A 17,859-nucleotide genomic window follows, 5' to 3' on the forward strand; every position below is an offset into this window, starting at 1 on the left:
ACTCTACAGCCCAGTCATAAGGATAGATCTGCCCACACAGGCCTTATTATTTATAGACTAGTTGTCAAGACTCTTACAATTCAATAAGACATGGAGATGTAGAAATCAGTGTAATTTCCTCATCACAATCTTCCATGGTATTCTTCAACTTTTCACATAGCAAACCTCCTAGAAATTTCATTCATTGGACAAATACTAGTTAAAGAGCAAAACATGTATTTAGGGGCTACAGGTATAGCTCAGTGGTAGAATAAATGCATAGCATGCACAAAGTCCTAGGTTCAGTCTTGGGGAGGGGGTTAATTAATTAATAAATTTAATTAACTAATTGGGCTTAATTTAATATATTTAGTTATATGTTCAAATACATAGTTTAGTTAATACATTAATCTTTGATAGTCCTGTAAGAAATATACTACTAGTCTCAATTTTCAGGGACAGAAATGAAGTTTGGAGAGGTTAAGCAAATTTCTCAAGCTCAATCAGTTAGTAAGAGGCAGAGGCAGGGTCTGGGGGTGTGACTCCAGTGGTAGGGTACCTGCCTGGCAAGCATGAGGTCCTGAGTTCAAACTCCCATATTGTCAAAAAAAAAAAAAAGCACCAGAGGTAGAATTGCACCCAGCTTTTCACTGTATCAATTTCCATACTCTTCCCACAGCCACAATGCCATTTTCTCCTACATAACTTCTTACCTGTAAATACATTATTTATATTGGAGTGAATATTTGTGTCTAAAAATCCCTTAAATGCTCATCAGTATCTGTGTGGTAAGGCTTGAATTTTTAAGGCCTGAAACTAATGAAAGTGATAAAAAAAAATTCTGATGATTTTGTTTCCAAATTAATTGGCCACCCCTCTCAGGACAGAAGTGTGATGGGGTTATTGGGGAGGGGAAAGGAGAGGACCAGAATCTTATCTTAATTTGCTTCTTTCAGCGGTTATCACAGATAAGCCCTTTGCAAATGTTTTCAAGAATGCAGATGTCGACAAAAATATGTTATGTATTACATAATATTGCATTCGGTATAGATATAATTTTCAGAATGGACATCTCTGGCATCATTTATTGTCTCTATTAAACAAGGAATTGGTAAGCTTAGACCAGGATCAAAACCATTAGGCATAATTGCTATTGCTTAGCTCTTAAACACTCCGCTTTATCTACATTTTTGTCCAATTATCTCTCTAAATAGCATAATTGTAACATTAGCAAGAAAGTGAGAGTCTAACAGATGAACACATTTACACTAATAGCCCACAGAGAGCAGCCCCATTGCAGTGTCTCCACAAATTAGTCTCTTGCCCTTTGTCTGGAGTGAGGCAGACTCCATCACAGAAATCAGCTGGGGAGAGTGGCTCTTCATATCCACCAGGTTTTTTATTTATACCAGAAAAGGAGAGAAAGTGATCACTGCTTCATGATTTGTCAGTGTCAAGTAAGTGAGAAAAACCCAAGTTGGCTGAGCTCCTGTACAGCTAGGACAAAGGTCTGTTTAAGTGGTGTAACTGTAGTTTTGAACTTGGTAATGGTTTTGTACCCTAATACTCCTATTTCTGAGGTGGGGGAGAGGTGGAGAAAACAGAGATACATCTAAGAATACTTGTGCTGATTCTGAAGACTTCTTTTAGAAGGACTTGGAATGGAATACAATCCCTAGAACCAGTGACAACTTAAAATCATAGGATATTGTTAAAAGTTGAAATCCTCTAATCCATTCCTTTTCTTGTCCTCATCCTCCTCCTATAGTACCTTACAGAAAATAAATAGTAGATTTTTTTTAAAGATTTGTCAAAATGTACAATTGCCAGATTTAATCTGGTAGATTTTCACAGTAAGATGTGTGTGTGTGTGTGTGTGTGTGTGTGTGTATGTGCGTGTGTGTAAGAGAATAAGACGTGGAGAGAGAATAAAGGAAAGGAAGGTAGAAAAAAACATCTGTGGATGGGCGAAATAGCCTATGTGTGCATATATTTATTTATATTTATATATGTATATATATTTATATTTATATATATGTATATACTTTTCATATATATTTTATATGTACATATATTTTTTCATATATATATATATAATTGGCCTGAAAGTTGTGAAGCCTCCAAAGAAGAATTTCTCATTTTCAGCACAATGTGTGAGATGAATGAGTGACTAGCCCCTTAATTGTAGATAGAATAATAACATCCTGTATCCCATAAAATAATACAAAATTCTGCTTTTTTTAGAGCAGCTGACATTTATATGTCTTGTTATTCTGCAAAATATTGAGCAAGTTCCAATTACATATTAAGCTTCAATAATAATATTTATTGCTCTGTCACAGGGTGGGTAGTAGTTTTGCGGTAACCGGTCAATTTTCTTCCCCCCCTCAAGCTCAGTCCTGCTCCACTGATCTTTTGTGAGGCCTGAGGATGCAAAGCAGAGACCACATCTGAGACAAACCCAGGCTCTCTGATGCGGAGCTCAGGTTGGAGCTGCAGGTGTGGTTGGCCATCTGTGCGATTACGGAGGATTTTTTTTTTTTTCATTTTTCTTTTATTATTCATATGTGCATACAAGGCTTGGTTTATTTCTCCCCCCTGCCCCCACCCCCTCCCTTACCACCCACTCCACCCCCTCCCACTCCCCCCCTCAATACCCAGCAGAAACTATTTTGCCCTTATCTCTAATTTTGTTGTAGAGAGAGTATAAGCAATAATAGGAAGGAACAAGGGGTTTTGCTGGTTGAGATAAGGATAGCTATACAGGGCATTGACTCACATTGATTTCCTGTGCGTGGGTGTTACCTTCTAGGTTAATTCTTTTTGATCTAACCTTTTCTCTAGTTCCTGGTCCCCTTTTCCTATTGGCCTCAGGTGCTTTAAGGTATCTGCTTTAGTTTCTCTGCATTAAGGGCAACAAATGCTAGCTAGTTTTTTAGGTGTCTTACCTATCCTCACCCCTCCCTTGTGTGCTCTCGCTTTTTTCATGTGCTCATAGTCCAATCCCCTTGTTGTGTTTGCCCTTGATCTAATGTCCACATATGAGGGAGAACATACGATTTTTGGTCTTTTGAGCCAGGCTAACCTCACTCAGAATGATGTTCTCCAATTCCATCCATTTACCAGCGAATGATAACATTTCGTTCTTCTTCATGGCTGCATAAAATTCCATTGTGTATAGATACCACATTTTCTTAATCCATTCATCAGTGCTGGGGCATCTTGGCTGTTTCCATAACTTGGCTATTGTGAATAGTGCCGCAATAAACATGGATGTGCAGGTGCCTCTGGAGTAACAGTCTTTTGGGTATATCCCCAAGAGTGGTATTGCTGGATCAAATGGTAGATCGATGTCCAGCTTTTTAAGTAGCCTCCAAATTTTTTTCCAGAGTGGTTGTACTAGTCTACATTCCCACCAACAGTGTAAGAGGGTTCCTTTTTCCCCGCATCCTCGCCAACACCTGTTGTTGGTGGTGTTGCTGATGATGGCTATTCTAACAGGGGTGAGGTGGAATCTTAGTGTGGTTTTAATTTGCATTTCCTTTATTGCTAGAGATGGTGAGCATTTTTTCATGTGTTTTCTGGCCATTTGAATTTCTTCTTTTGAGAAAGTTCTGTTTAGTTCACATGCCCATTTCTTTATTGGTTCATTAGTTTTGGGAGAATTTAGTTTTTTAAGTTCCCTGTATATTCTGGTTATCAGTCCTTTGTCTGATGTATAGTTGGCAAATATTTTCTCCCACTCTGTGGGTGTTCTCTTCAGTTTAGAGACCATTTCTTTTGATGAACAGAAGCTTTTTAGTTTTATGAGGTCCCATTTATCTATGCTATCTCTTAGTTGCTGTGCTGCTGGGGTTTCATTGAGAAAGTTCTTACCTATACCTACTAACTCCAGAGTATTTCCTACTCTTTCTTGTATCAACTTAAGAGTTTGGGGTCTGATATTAAGATCCTTGATCCATTTTGAGTTAATCTTGGTATAGGGTGATATACATGGATCTAGTTTCAGTTTTTTGCAGACTGCTAACCAGTTTTCCCAGCAGTTTTTGTTGAAGAGGCTGCTATTTCTCCATCGTATATTTTTAGCTCCTTTGTCAAAGATAAGTTGCTTATAGTTGTGTGGCTTCATATCTGGATCCTCTATTCTGTTCCACTGGTCTTCATGTCTGTTTTTGTGCCAGTACCATGCTGTTTTTATTATTATTGCTTTGTAATATAGTTTGAAGTCAGGTATTGTGATACCTCCTGCATTGTTCTTTTGACTGAGTATTGCCTTGGCTATTCGTGGCCTCTTGTGTTTCCATATAAATTTAACAGTAGATTTTTCAATCTCTTTGATGAATGTCATTGGAATTTTGATGGGAATTGCATTAAACATGTAGATTACTTTTGGGAGTATAGACATTTTTACTATGTTGATTCTACCAATCCATGAGCATGGGAGATCTCTCCACTTTCTATAGTCTTCCTCAATCTCTTTCTTCAGAAGTGTATAGTTTTCCTTGTAGAGGTCTTTCACATCTTTTGTTAGGTTTACACCTAGGTATTTGATTTTGTTTGAGGCTATTGTAAATGGAATTGTTTTCATACATTCTTTTTCCGTTTGCTCATTGTTAGTGTATAGAAATGCTAATGATTTTTCTATGTTGATTTTATATCCTGCTACCTTGCTATAGCTATTGATGATGTCTAGAAGCTTCTGAGTAGAGTTTTTTGGGTCTTTAAGGTATAGGATCATGTCGTCTGCAAATAGGGATATTTTGACAGTTTCTTTACCTTTTTGTATTCCTTTTATTCCTTCTTCTTGCCTAATTGCTCTGGCTAGGAATTCCAGTACTATGTTGAATAGGAGTGGAGGTAGTGGGCATCCTTGTCTGGTTCCTGATTTTAGAGGGAATGGTTTTAATTTTTCTCCGTTAAGTATAATGCTGAGTGAGGATTGCAGTTCCTTAACTCAGTGAACCCTTTTCTGAAAGCATTTTGTCATGACGAAAGAATTGAGGAAATAAGATACCAACCAAAAAGATTGACATGACAGAAAGATATTCTTGGAGATGTCTGGAAAAGATATGTGGAACTTAGAAGATCATTTTTGAAATATGCAGGAAAGGAATAAAATAGAAGGGTGTTTTTCTTAAAGAGCATCATTTGAGAGATTTATTTGACCAAGAATTTGAAGATTTACATAGTAAAGTGATTCTCCGTCCAATAAAGTTGACAATTGAGATTAAGCTTCACACAAAGGCATAGAAAAAAAATGCTCACTTCTTTTGTTTGTTTTTGGGTTTTGCTCTTTTTGTGGTGTTGGGGTTTGAACTCAGGGCCTCATGCTTGCTAGGCAGGTGTTCAAATACTTGAGCCACTCCACCAGCCCTTCTCTGTGTTGTATATTTTCAAGATAGGGTCTCACAAACTATCTACCCAGGCTGACTTGAGCCATAGTCCTCCCGATCTCTGCCTCCTGCGTTGGCAGGATTACAGGAGTGAGCCACCAGCATCAGCAAGACGCTAGCTCTTCATTGCAAGTAACATGACAAAAAGGCAAGAACTGTTCACACTGCTCTTGATAAATTATTTATAAAAAAATAAAACTCTAATTTTCAATGTTTTAAACTACAGTGTACTAAATGAACATTAATTGTACATTATTACAAAAGAATGTTGCATTTGGACAAAAATTAAATAAATTGGGAAGAAAAGAAATACAAACCAGGAGCCGGTGGCTCACACTTGTCAATCCTAGCCATTCAGGCAGTAGAGATGAAGAGGATCACGGTCCAAGGCCAACCCTAGGGGAAAAAATATGTTAGCAAGATCCCATCTCAACAGAAAAGGCTGGGCGTGGTGGTGTGTGTCTGTCACCCTAACTACTGTAGGAAGCATAAGTAGGAAGATAATGGTCTGGACCTACCCAGACAAAAAATGAACCTGTCTTTAAAACGACCAAATCAAAAGGCCTGAGGGCATGGCTCAAGAGGTAGAGCACCTGCCAAGCAAGCACAAAGCCCTGAGTTCAAATCCCCAGTAGCACCAAAAAAAGAAAGAAAAATAATACCAAAAAATAACTTCACCCATTGCATATATAGTAGCATTAAACATCAGTTGTTGGGTCATTTTGTGATTCTGTTTCATTTTTTGAGGAGCCTACAGGCTGCTTTCTAAGGTGGCTGCACCATTGTACATTCCTTGAACAGCATATAAAGATTCTGATTTCTTCACATTCTCAGTGACACTTATTTTCCTTTCTTTTTATTATAGCTATCCTAATTTGTTGTGAAATAGTATCTCCTTATGGTTGTGATTTGCATTTCCCTAATGACAAAAGATGTCGATTATCTTTTCATATGTTTGTTGGCCACATGTACATCTTTTTAGAAATATCTATTCTGGTCTTTTGCCCATTTTTTAATCAGATTGTTTGTCTTTTTGTTGAGGTGTAAGAGTTTTTTACATATTCAGTATTGGAGAGAGCTTTTTCTCTTGCTGCCTTGTTGGAGCAAGCTTTCTCTTGCTCCTGGTTATTACTAAACCTAACTGGGCTTAACTGGGTGGCAACAGGAGATGCAGAAAGGACACAGGATAGACAGACAGACAGAAAGTGTGATCGGGTGTGTTGGGCACTTGAGTGGAGATGCCCAACCCTAATTGCTTCTTTTCTCTATCTTTATTCTTTAAGACATGACTCCTTTGCAGTTCTTTAAAATCTTGCTCCTAAACTATTTCCTTAAAAACTTGATTTTAAAGTCTTCTTTTCTGTTCTTTAAAGTCTCGTTCCTTAGACTCGCACTGTCCCATGTTTTCTCTTAGCTGTTCTTTAGCATGATCTCTCTTAAAGTGTTTGCCCCCAGTCTTGCACTATCCCATGCTCTCTCTTTAGCTTTCTTAAAGCCTTAGTGCTCAGACTTGCTAGCAATTCCCCTTTAGCAGTTCTCCTTCAGCAATCCTTTTCCCTTCAGAAATCCTTTTCCCTTTCAAAAGCCTCCCACACCAAAAAGCCAAAAGCCCAAAAGCCCTAAAAGCCAGAGGCAAAAGCCCAAAGCAAAAGCCTTGCATCCTCCTTCAAAGTCTTTTATATCCAGTGGTAAACAGCGTGGAGCAGCAGTTCTTGGGGAGGGGGCATGACATTGTAACAGGAAAAACCTGCATTTCTGCTTCTCTGAATGTAAACAACTTAGGAAAAGTAGCTATTCTGCATTTTCCTCTTCTGTGGCTGGGTCTGTTCCAATCTCGGCCTACAGATAAACACCTTAGGAAAAAGCAGTTGAGCTGCATCTCACCTTGCTTATCTCCAGTTCTCATAGGCTTCTCTTAATCCACTCTTCACACAGGATACTAGACCCTTACCATATATAATTTATAAGCATTTTCCCTTTCCTTAGATAGTCTTTTCACTGTCTTGGTAGTATCTTTTTATGTACAAATTTTATTAATCTTGAAGTTGTCCAATGTATCCACTTTATCACTTATTGCTTATACTTATAGTGTAAGCAATTATTACAATCCAAGTTCAGGGATATTTACTCCTATGTTTTCTTCTAAGAGTTTTGCAATTTAGCAATTTAGGTTTTTGATATATTTTGAGTTAATGTTTGTATATGGTATGAGGAAAGGATCTAGCATCATTCTTTTACATATAGATATCCACTTGTTCAGCACCATTTGTCAGAGACCATTCTTTTCCCCATTGAAAGGTCTTGACATCTTTGTTGAAAATCAATTGACCATAGATATATGAGCTTATATCTGACCCCTCAATTCACTTCTATTGAACTATATATCTATCTTTAAGCCATTACCATGAACAAACAAAATTGTTGTAGACCAGTGTTTCTTAAAGTGTGTTCCCTCAACCAGCCTGAGATGGGAATTTGTTATAAATACAGGTTTTCAGGTTGCCACTTCACATTGACTTAATCAGAACTTTGTGTTTTAACAAGTCCTCCAGATGGTCCCTCATGGTCATGCTAATGTTTGAGAGCCACCATTCTGGACTGCTATTTTGAAAAATCTGCAACTGACAAAGCACAAGCCCTGCTCCAGGATGAACCCTGACCAAATGCACTTCTTCCTTTCCATGATGTTTTATTGTCTCTTTGACAGCAGCCACTGCTTTCTTGGCTAAATGTCCACAAATCTTACTCCAATATATTCATTCTAGAAACAGAAATGATTGATGTCTAGCTTCCTGGTTAAAACTTCTAACCATTTTTTTTAAATTTTGAGCTATTTTCCCAAATGTAATCTTCCAACACCTCTTTTCTTCTCCAGAATTTTTGAAAGACAACCAAAATCCACTCCTCCACAAACAAACTCAGTACTCTGCAGTCTATTTCACCTAAGTCTGGTGACATAAAGCCACTTTAAAAATGGGTACTCTTGGAGTATCTCTTAACCTTTTGGGGGATTTACAGCTTAGTAACCATGTTTACCAGTTTTAGAACAATTACACCTGAGTTGAAACAATATTTCCCAAACTTTATACATCATATCTCATGTGGCAAGTATAACAGCTGAACAGCACACTGGAACAAACATCTGCAACCAGAGGCAACTAGCCCATGAACTCTAGTCACCCCAGGCTTACCTGGATTACTCCAAGGTGAGAGCACCAATGTCTGTAAACCCTTACAATGTATTCAGGCACACTCATGCCACAGGGCACGTCAGGAGTCAAGCGCTGATTTAAATCGTAGAAGTTCATTTCAGTTAAGACTAATAAATTATGCCAACAACCCTCTGTTCTTTCTGTAATGAGTTTTACTTTGGCTTATTCTGTGTTTTAAACATGTTTATTCTCACAGCTTCAAGAAATAGTACTATTCTTGATTACTAATGGCAGTCTTTAAACACACACACACACTCACATACTCACAAACACACTCGCACACTCACACACACTCACTCCCCTACACTTCTGCCTTCTGAAATTTGATCTGAGGTGACAACCCCTTATCCAATCTACAGTAACTTTAGGTACCTTTGCCTTTTCTTTCTTTGCAGGAATGTCAAATTGTAATAATTTGATTTTAGAAATTCTATGATGATTTACATTCTTTTTTAGTGTTTCTGGCCATGAAATCATATCTATCCTTTCCTGACTTTTCAGATTAACTTTGCTAATATTTAGGAAACATCTAGTGATACCCAGCAATTCCTACTTATTGTTGCAAACCCCAGATGATATTGAATTATCCTCCTCCTTCTGAGGCTTTCACAATATATTGGTTTCTTATTTCTACTATAGCAAAATACCACAGACTTAGTGGATTAGAATAAGACACATTTATTATCTTACAGTTCTACAGATCAAAAGTCCCAAATGGGTCTCATGAAGCTAAGTTAAGGTGTGGATAGGACTGCACTCTTGGGGGCTGTCAAGGAGAATTTGTTTTCTTGAATTTTCCAGCTTCTGGATGCTTCCTAACATTCCTTGACATATGACTGCCGGCCAGAAATCTCATTCCTCCTACAACTGCTTTTGTCATCACCTTTCCTTCTCTGACCCTACATTGGGCCCACCCAGAAATTCAAGATAATTGAATTTGCCACCATGACTGCCTTGCCGCTTTACAAAACTTGTGATTCTGATTAACTGGTCTGTAGTATTTAAGAAAGCTTTTCATTTTTGTTCTAAAGTAATCATATCCAAATCCATTCCCACACATTTGAACTCTTAGATTTATGGGTTTCCATGCAGTTATACACTTCTTTTTTATTTTGGCCATTCTTAGACATTTATTCTTTCATATGAACTTTGAGATCATTTCATCCAGTTAAATTGGACTACACCGGGAGGAACATTAAATTTGTACATTAGTGTTGGGAAAATTGGCATTTTTATATGAAGGTTTCCCATCCAAAAATATGGTATATATTTTCCATTTCTTCATATTACATTTTAAATGTTTAAATAAATGTTCAAATTCAGTGAAAATGAAGGCTTTCACTTTATACATTTCTGTATTGTTTGAATAGTAAGAAACACATTTATTGAAATAATTTAAATTCTTCCCTCAGTAAAAGTAATATTGACTTAAGCTGATCCATGGTTTTGTGATATTTAATTGCATTGTCAATACTCTTTGTATAGCTAGTGTATTTTACTAGTGAGAATTTAAAACTTTTCCAGACAATGCACAAAGGTATAAAGATGAAAATAAAAAAGTATCTGAAATTCCACTAACCAATGATAACTATTTCCATCACTTTTTAGTCTATTGAGTTTCAGACTATTTTCTCATTTTTGGGTGGGGGGGAGTGACACTGGAGTTTGAACTCAGGGCCTCACGGTTGCCAACCAGGCACTCTTACCTCTTGAACCACTCTGCCAGCCCTTACCATTCTCTATGTATATACGAGTTTACACACACATGCTTTTTATATATGTTATATATATTATAAGCATATAAGCACCTAAGATGTGCATATGTATCTGAGGTATTTGTATGTACCTAAATGCAAATACACATGCATACATACACACCAAAATGGGTTTTCACCATTATGGGTTTTTGTTTTGTTTTCATTTTGGGGTTTTTTTGGTTTTGATTTTTGTGCTGAGGACTGAACCCAAAGCCTTGCACAGGATAGGCAAGGATTCCACCACTGGGCTACATCCCAGCCCACTATTATGGGTTTTTTTTTTTTCTTGGCATACTACATGTTCTTTATTTTTAGTGTATATTAATTGCACATAGGGATTTCATTGCACTATTTCCATACATTCATGTAATTTACTTCTTAACATGTAGTGCTACCTCTACTACACCTTATTTTAGATATATCATAACAGATAAGGTAAACTTTCTAGTCTAATTCTGAATCTCATCCCACCAAGCTTGGTGAAATATATCAAAAGCATGCTTAATAAAAACCATTAATTTTTCAAATTCTCCTTCTTTGTTATTGGTAAACTGTGTAGTACTACACAGAAATTTGGAATCATAAAATTTTCTAGCATTGAGCAGTCTGAGTGGCTCAATCTGTAAAGCGCCTTGCCTAGAAAGCATGAGGCCCTGAGTTCAAAGTCCAATACTGCAAAAGAAAAAAAAAATCTAGCACCACCTTTTCATTTTCTAAGGTACTAATTATAACATGATTCTTTTCTGTGCTATACCTGACATTGTCTATATTACTGAGCATTATGGTTTTTATCAGGTCTAGCTCAAATTTCAGTCCAGAGTCCAGGTTTTCATAAATGCACTAACTCCTTAATAGGAGCAGATTCTCTACTTTACTTATTCTACATTCTCCAGCACATCACATGTTTTAAATAAGTATTTAAGAATTGCCTCTGTTCTTGGGGAAGAAATATGGTAATTGAAAGAGTGCAGGCTTATTCTAGATCTGTGACAAAATTTTTGTTAGAAAATTACCTAATCTCTTTTTTTTCTCTTTTTTTCCCTTGTTATTGGGTTTTGAACTCAGAGCCTAACACTTGCTAGGTAGGCACTCCCAATTGAGCCACTCTGCCAAACTTACCATGAGTTACTGTTTCTTTCCCTTCATATGTCGCTCACGATCCATTTCATTAACACATCGCCCCAGTCACATTCCTTCCCTCTCCCAAAAAAAAAGTTCATTTTATCTTGTTAGTAATGAGATATATATTTCATGTGTAATATTACCAAAGAGCTCTGTAAATATTTATCTTTTACTCAAAACTCCACTGTCCTTACCATCTACAAACATCAGGAAAAGTAAAGAGAACAAATGAAATTCTAAAACGAAAATTGGTCTAGCTGGCCCGAACACTCAGACTTCTAAGCAGTGAGATTTGCCTTCTCTGGGAAACATAGTCCAGCTACTTATGAGCTAACAACAGGCTATCCATTCATTTGAAAATCCTTCTCCTAAATCTAGATTCTACCTTATTACTGACTAATGTGACTAAATGCTAAGGGACTCATGTAATACCTCCAGCTCTATCACCAACAAACTGCATTTCTAAAACACCTTCTCTGTGGTCTGAAATCTGGAGACACAGTCTTCAGGAAAATAATTCAGAGAAAAACCATCTTTGAGTCCCTGTGTAAACAACCTTGGCAAGGACTGTTTATAACCACACAGCAACAAAACTTCAAGGTGTTGATTCTTAGAGGTATGCTTCTTAACTAAAGAAATGCAACTTTTTTTTAATTGGTTACTATAATGTTATTGTTGTTTGGCGGGCACATTGTAACATTTTAAAAAGTGCTTACAATATATCTTAGTTAAAGTCACCCCTCCATCATTCTCCTATAGCCTCCTTACCCCCATTCTTAGAAAAGTTTTAACAGGTCTCATTTTTCCATTTTCATACATGAGTACTTAATATTTCCACCATATTCACCTCCTACACCCTTTCCTAGTAGAATCTCCCTTCCCTCTGGTACAACCCCCAGAGGGACTTGTTTTACCCTCCTGTCCTCTATCTTTAAAAAAAGACATTTTAGTTTATTTAAGATATCTATAAGAGGATTTCATTATGACATTTCCACATATATGTGTATTGTATCCCAAATTGGTTCATCCCCTCCATTTTTCTTCTTTCTACCTTACTCCTTATGGTGAGCTCAACATTCATTCTTATATAGAAAGTACATCACCCATATTCACCTGCTTTACTTTGTTCTTTTACCTTTCCATCCCATTAGTGCCCTCCCCTCAGCGTGACCTGTTTCTCATTCTTGTCCTTCATTGTTTAGGTGTAGGGTCATTCTTCAGTGGGATTTTTGCCTTGATATTATACCTGTTCTTGCCTTGTGCTTAAGTCTAACCTCCCTCCACTACACTTTCTTGCCCCTTTCCCCCATCCTATGTTGCTCAACAGTTTTCAGCATGTTTCTTTGTGTCTTGTTCCTACACAGATGTGATGTACTTCATTATTATTCACTATCTTTCTTTCCTTCTTTTCCTCCTCCCTTTGTCTCCTCTACCAGTTCCACTTTTGGATACATGATATATAGAGAGGTAGGTAGATAGATAGATAGATTCTATAATATTGTATTATATTTGTATTGAGTTTATATTCCACATATGAGAGAAAACATTTTGCCTTTGGCTTTCTGAACTGGGCTAACTTCAGTTAAGATGATGTTCTTCAGTTCCATCCATTTACCTGTGAATGACAAAATTTCATTCTTCTTTGTGGCTGAATAAAATTCCATTGCATATAAATACATTTTCCTAATCCATTCATCAGTTGTAGGACATTTGGGCTGTTTCCATAACTTAGCTATTGTGAATAATGCTGCAATAAACATGGGTGTGCAGGTGCCTTTCTTGTAACCCGACTTACATTCCTTTGGGTCTGCTACTAGGAGATGTATTGCTGAATCATATGGCAGTTCTATTTTTAGTTTTTTTAGGAGCCTCCATACTGTTTTCCATAGTGTTTGTACTAATATATATTCTCAACAATAGTGTATTAGGGTTCCTTTTACCCCACATTCTTGCCAGCATTTGCTGTTAGTGGTGTTCTTGATGGTAGCCATTCTAACAGGAGTGAGGTAGAATCTTAATGCAGTTTTGATTTGCATTTCCTTTATGGCCAGAAATATTGAGCATTTTTCATGTGTTTTTTGGTCATTTGGACTTCTTCCCTTGAAAAAATTCTGTTCACACATGTTAAACTCCTCTTTAACATCTTGTACTACCTTCTTCGTTTCATTTATCTTTTTTATAATTTCCTTGGTTTCATTTAAAATTTTTTGAAATCCTTTTTGAGTTCATTTAGTTGTTTCTGTGACTTCTAAAGTTTTTAATCCATATTCTCTTGGGATTCATAGAGTTGCTTTTGTAGGTCCTCTTTAAGCTCCTTAAACATTCTTGTTACCATTCTTCTGGCCTCAGCAACTGAGGATTCATCCCTTTCACTATCCACCAAATCCTGTCTTGTGTGATTTTTAACCATTTGAGAAGTGATATTCCCCTGAATTCTTTTATTCCCCATGTTTCTATTTTGAGATTTGCTCATGTGTTGTTGACTAATTGGTTGGGGGTTTTCTATGCTCTGGCTAGTTTAATTCTTAGTTAGGTTATTGTAATGTTTCTGTTCCTGACTTGGATGTATAACTTAGCCATAAAAAATTCACAGATTCAATACCAAACCAGTTATTTACATAATATATAAAGCCCTTGGCAGTATTATCTATAAACAGTATGTACTGGAGAAATAGCAGTTGTTTGCATAGAGATTAATACTTAGGTAATTAAAATGATGGTGACATCATCTGAGGAGACAGAGAGGAAGGGGCAAGGGTGAGGGAGAGAAGAGGTATGAGCTGTGGGGACTGGGTAATAAGGCCCTAATGTGTATAAAGGTGTAGTTTAGTCATTGTGGGGGAGGGAGCTATTGTCAGGGATTGCACAGGGATAGGAAGGATGGGATTAATGCCTAAAGTTGGTATAATAGACTACTTGGTGAGTGGTTAGTGTGGAGGAGAAAGGAACAGTGTGGAGAAAAAGAAGGGAAGAAGAGGAAGATAAGGAGAGAGCAGGAAGAAAAGAGAAAAAAAGCAGGGGGAAGGAAAAGAAAGTAAAACAAGAGAGGGCTAACCAAATTAAAATTTCAACAGAATGGAAAAACGAGATAAGCTAAAAAAATTAAGTGTGGGGTGGGGAGGAGTGGGGGAGGTGTGTGTATGTGTGTGTGTGTGTGTGTGTGTATTCCAAATTTCTTCCTTGTTATGCAGAGGAGTGAGTGTCCTCTGAGTTCAATGAGTGCACAGGGTGCTTCCTTCTGATTTCTAATCTGGGTGTTTTCCTTCCTGACAGGGGCTTTCTCTGGATCCCTGCCCCTTCTTAAGATAGAAGTACTGGACTGTGTGGCAATCAGTGGTGCTCCTCTCTACAGATTTTTTTTTGGTCGGGGTGGTGTTTAACCCCAGGCTCCTCTTGGGGGTGGGGGAGTCAGGGTCAGCTTATTTGAGTAAGCAGGTTCTCCAGGTTCTCCAACATGGTCCCGGGAGGAGCTGATGTGTGAGCAGTGGTCAGCCTAGGAACCGAAATTGAGCTGTTTGGTTGAATACTCTTCTCTGGGAAGGCTGTTATTTTCAGCTCCATACCAGTTAATCCAAGGTGGCTGAATAAGATGTTATTATCACAGGCTGTGCAAACTGAGCCACCCCTCCCCACACAGACTGGATCAGCCCAGCACTTCATGAAGAGGATCGCAGACTCAGCTGTCCTCCCTCGCCAGGCAGGGCTGCAGATTTCCCTCTGCTTATTAGAACAACATCTTTGTTCAGCGGGGGTGCGATCAGTGCCCTCAGGCTGCGCTGGACTATGCAACTTACTCCAGAGCAGATGGTGTGGCAGTTCACCTGAATGGGCTGCAGTTTCTGTCGGTGGTATCCGGGTCAGCGGCCTGGGTCACAGGCATGTGGCAGTCAGACATTACCTCCACAAATTTTGGTAGGTCCAGGAAAATCCAGGTGCTTTCAGAACTTGTTCTGCAGTTCTCTGCATTGAGTTTTTGCTCTTCAGAGAGAGAGGAAAAAAGAAAAAAAGAAAAGGGAGGGGGGCAGGAGAAACCACTCTCCCGGTGGTCCAGCGTGGTAGTAGGCATGGCAGAGCCCAGGCTTCTAGGCTGTTTTGTGCTATTAAAAAAAAAAAAGTTAATTTAAAAGTTAGTCTTTGTACATTGATCTGCCTATGTATTGGCAGCATCTTTCTTGGTGTAGTAGCCAGGTTCTCCTTCCCTTGCTACCACGAACCTGGAGTTTTCTTTCAGACTGTCAGAGCTCAAAATTCCAGGGTTTATCAGCTATCCACCATCTTGGTCTCTCTCCCACAACTGTTCTTAAAGCCTTGAAAATCTATTTTGTTGGGACAATCAAAGCATTCCTAAAAATTCTCCCAAGGCTGATAATTGCAGAAGTGGACAGTTTCCACCCAAGGCAAGAAAATAGATAAGTTTTCTGATCCTATGCTCTTTTCCTTTCCTTTTGATCTTTGTTAAGTGACAAAAGTTTCTACCAATATGATTTCCCCCTTTCTTCAACCCGTTGGCTTTGGCATCCTTTGGTCTTCTGTCAGTTGGAGGGGAAAAAAAGTTTTCTTATGTGTCTCTCTGAGACCATGACTAATATTCCAATTAATTTGATGGCCAGATTTGTAGTCCTACACCTACTCATGCTGACAAAACTAAAATAGCTGTTCCTTTAAATATTTCAAAAGGTAAGTTTTTCTCTACATGTTTGGACTGGTACTTGTTTTTCTCAAATAATTAGTCCCAAATTTCAACATTATAAAGATTAGATTTTGACAGCATATCAACAAAATGCTTCTACAGGGTCATTAAAACAAAATTCAACCTATCAGAAACAAAAATTAGTATAAGGACTACCTTTGCTGCAATACAGTTCTCTCTCTCTCTCTCTCTCTCTCTCTCTCTCTCTCTCTCTCTCTCTTTCTCTCTCCTACTGGGGATTAAACTCAGGGCCTCATGCTTGCTAGGCAGGCACTCTACCACTTAAGCCATACCCAACCCTTTTTTCTTTGATTATTTTTGAGATAGGATCTCAGTTTATACCCAGGCTGTCCTAGACATCAATCCTCCTATCTATGCTTCCCCAAGTAGGTAGGATGACAGGATCACACCACCACACCCAACCACTGGTTGAGTTGGAATCTCACAAATTTTTTGCCCATGCTGGCCTGGAACTGCCATCCTCCTTATCTCTATCTCCTGAGTAGCTAGGAATACAGGCATGAGCCATTGCACCTAACTATGTGTAATCTTTAGAAAACAGTTTCCAGACTGCTTACAGGAAGTGCTTGACTCATTTTAAACTTTTTCTTTAGGGGATGTGCATATTAGCACAGGCTATAATTATAACACTAATAGGATAGGGGCAGGAGAATTGTTAATTCAAGGCTATATAGTGAATCTTATCTCAAAAAAAAGGTACTGCATTAGGACTTTTGGGGCTATGATTGTCTTGTTTTAGTTGAGTTGGACAATACTCATTTTCCCTGTAGAGTTAATGCCCCATAAGTTGCCACTGCTTATTAAAATGCACCTGATGCTCTGAAATCTCAAGAAACCATTTCAATTTGTACTCATTAGCCATAAATTTCATGGACTCTACTCTTAATTTTTTCTTGGCTACAAGAAGAGAAATACATACTTACAAAAACCTCTTTATATACCTATACAAATACTACATATCAAGTAAAATAGCCTGTGGCTAAATTAAAAGGACACCTGGCTGTCAAAAAAGACCATCAGGACTTTGTATTATTTTTTATTAGCCTAAATTGATTATATGAAGGGGTTTTGTTTTGGTATTTCCATGGTTGTGTATCAATATACTTTGATCAAATTCATCCCTTTTATTATGCCCCCTTAACACCTTCTCCCTGCCTTTTAAACAGTATTTAGTAAGATTAATTATGCTATATTCATATACATAATGCAGTTCAATCATGCTTACCTCTCAATACCCCTCTTTTCCTCTTCTCCCACTAGTCTCAATTTTATATTCATGTCCCTTTATTATTATCATTTTAAGATTAAGCAAAGAACATGAATTATTTGGCTTTTGGAGCCTGGCTTATCTCATTCAACATGATGATCTCCAGTTCCATCCATTTTCCTGCAAATGGCATAATTTCATTCTTCTTTAGTACTCCATTACATATGTAAACCACACTTTTATCCACTCATCAATTGTTGGGCACCTGGTCTGATTCCCTAGCTTGGCTATTATGAATAGTGATTCTGAAGAATGGGTGTGGAGGTGTGTCTTTTGTAGGCTGACTTCCATTCCGTTGGATATATGCCGATAAGTGGAATAGCAGTGTCATAAGGTAATTCTGCTTTTAGTTTTTGAGGAACTGCCATAGTGATTTTCATAGTGGTTGTACTAACTTATATTCCCACCAACATTGTAG

This window comes from Castor canadensis, chromosome 3, assembly GCF_047511655.1.
Source record: "Castor canadensis chromosome 3, mCasCan1.hap1v2, whole genome shotgun sequence".
Lineage (NCBI taxonomy): Eukaryota > Metazoa > Chordata > Mammalia > Rodentia > Castoridae > Castor > Castor canadensis.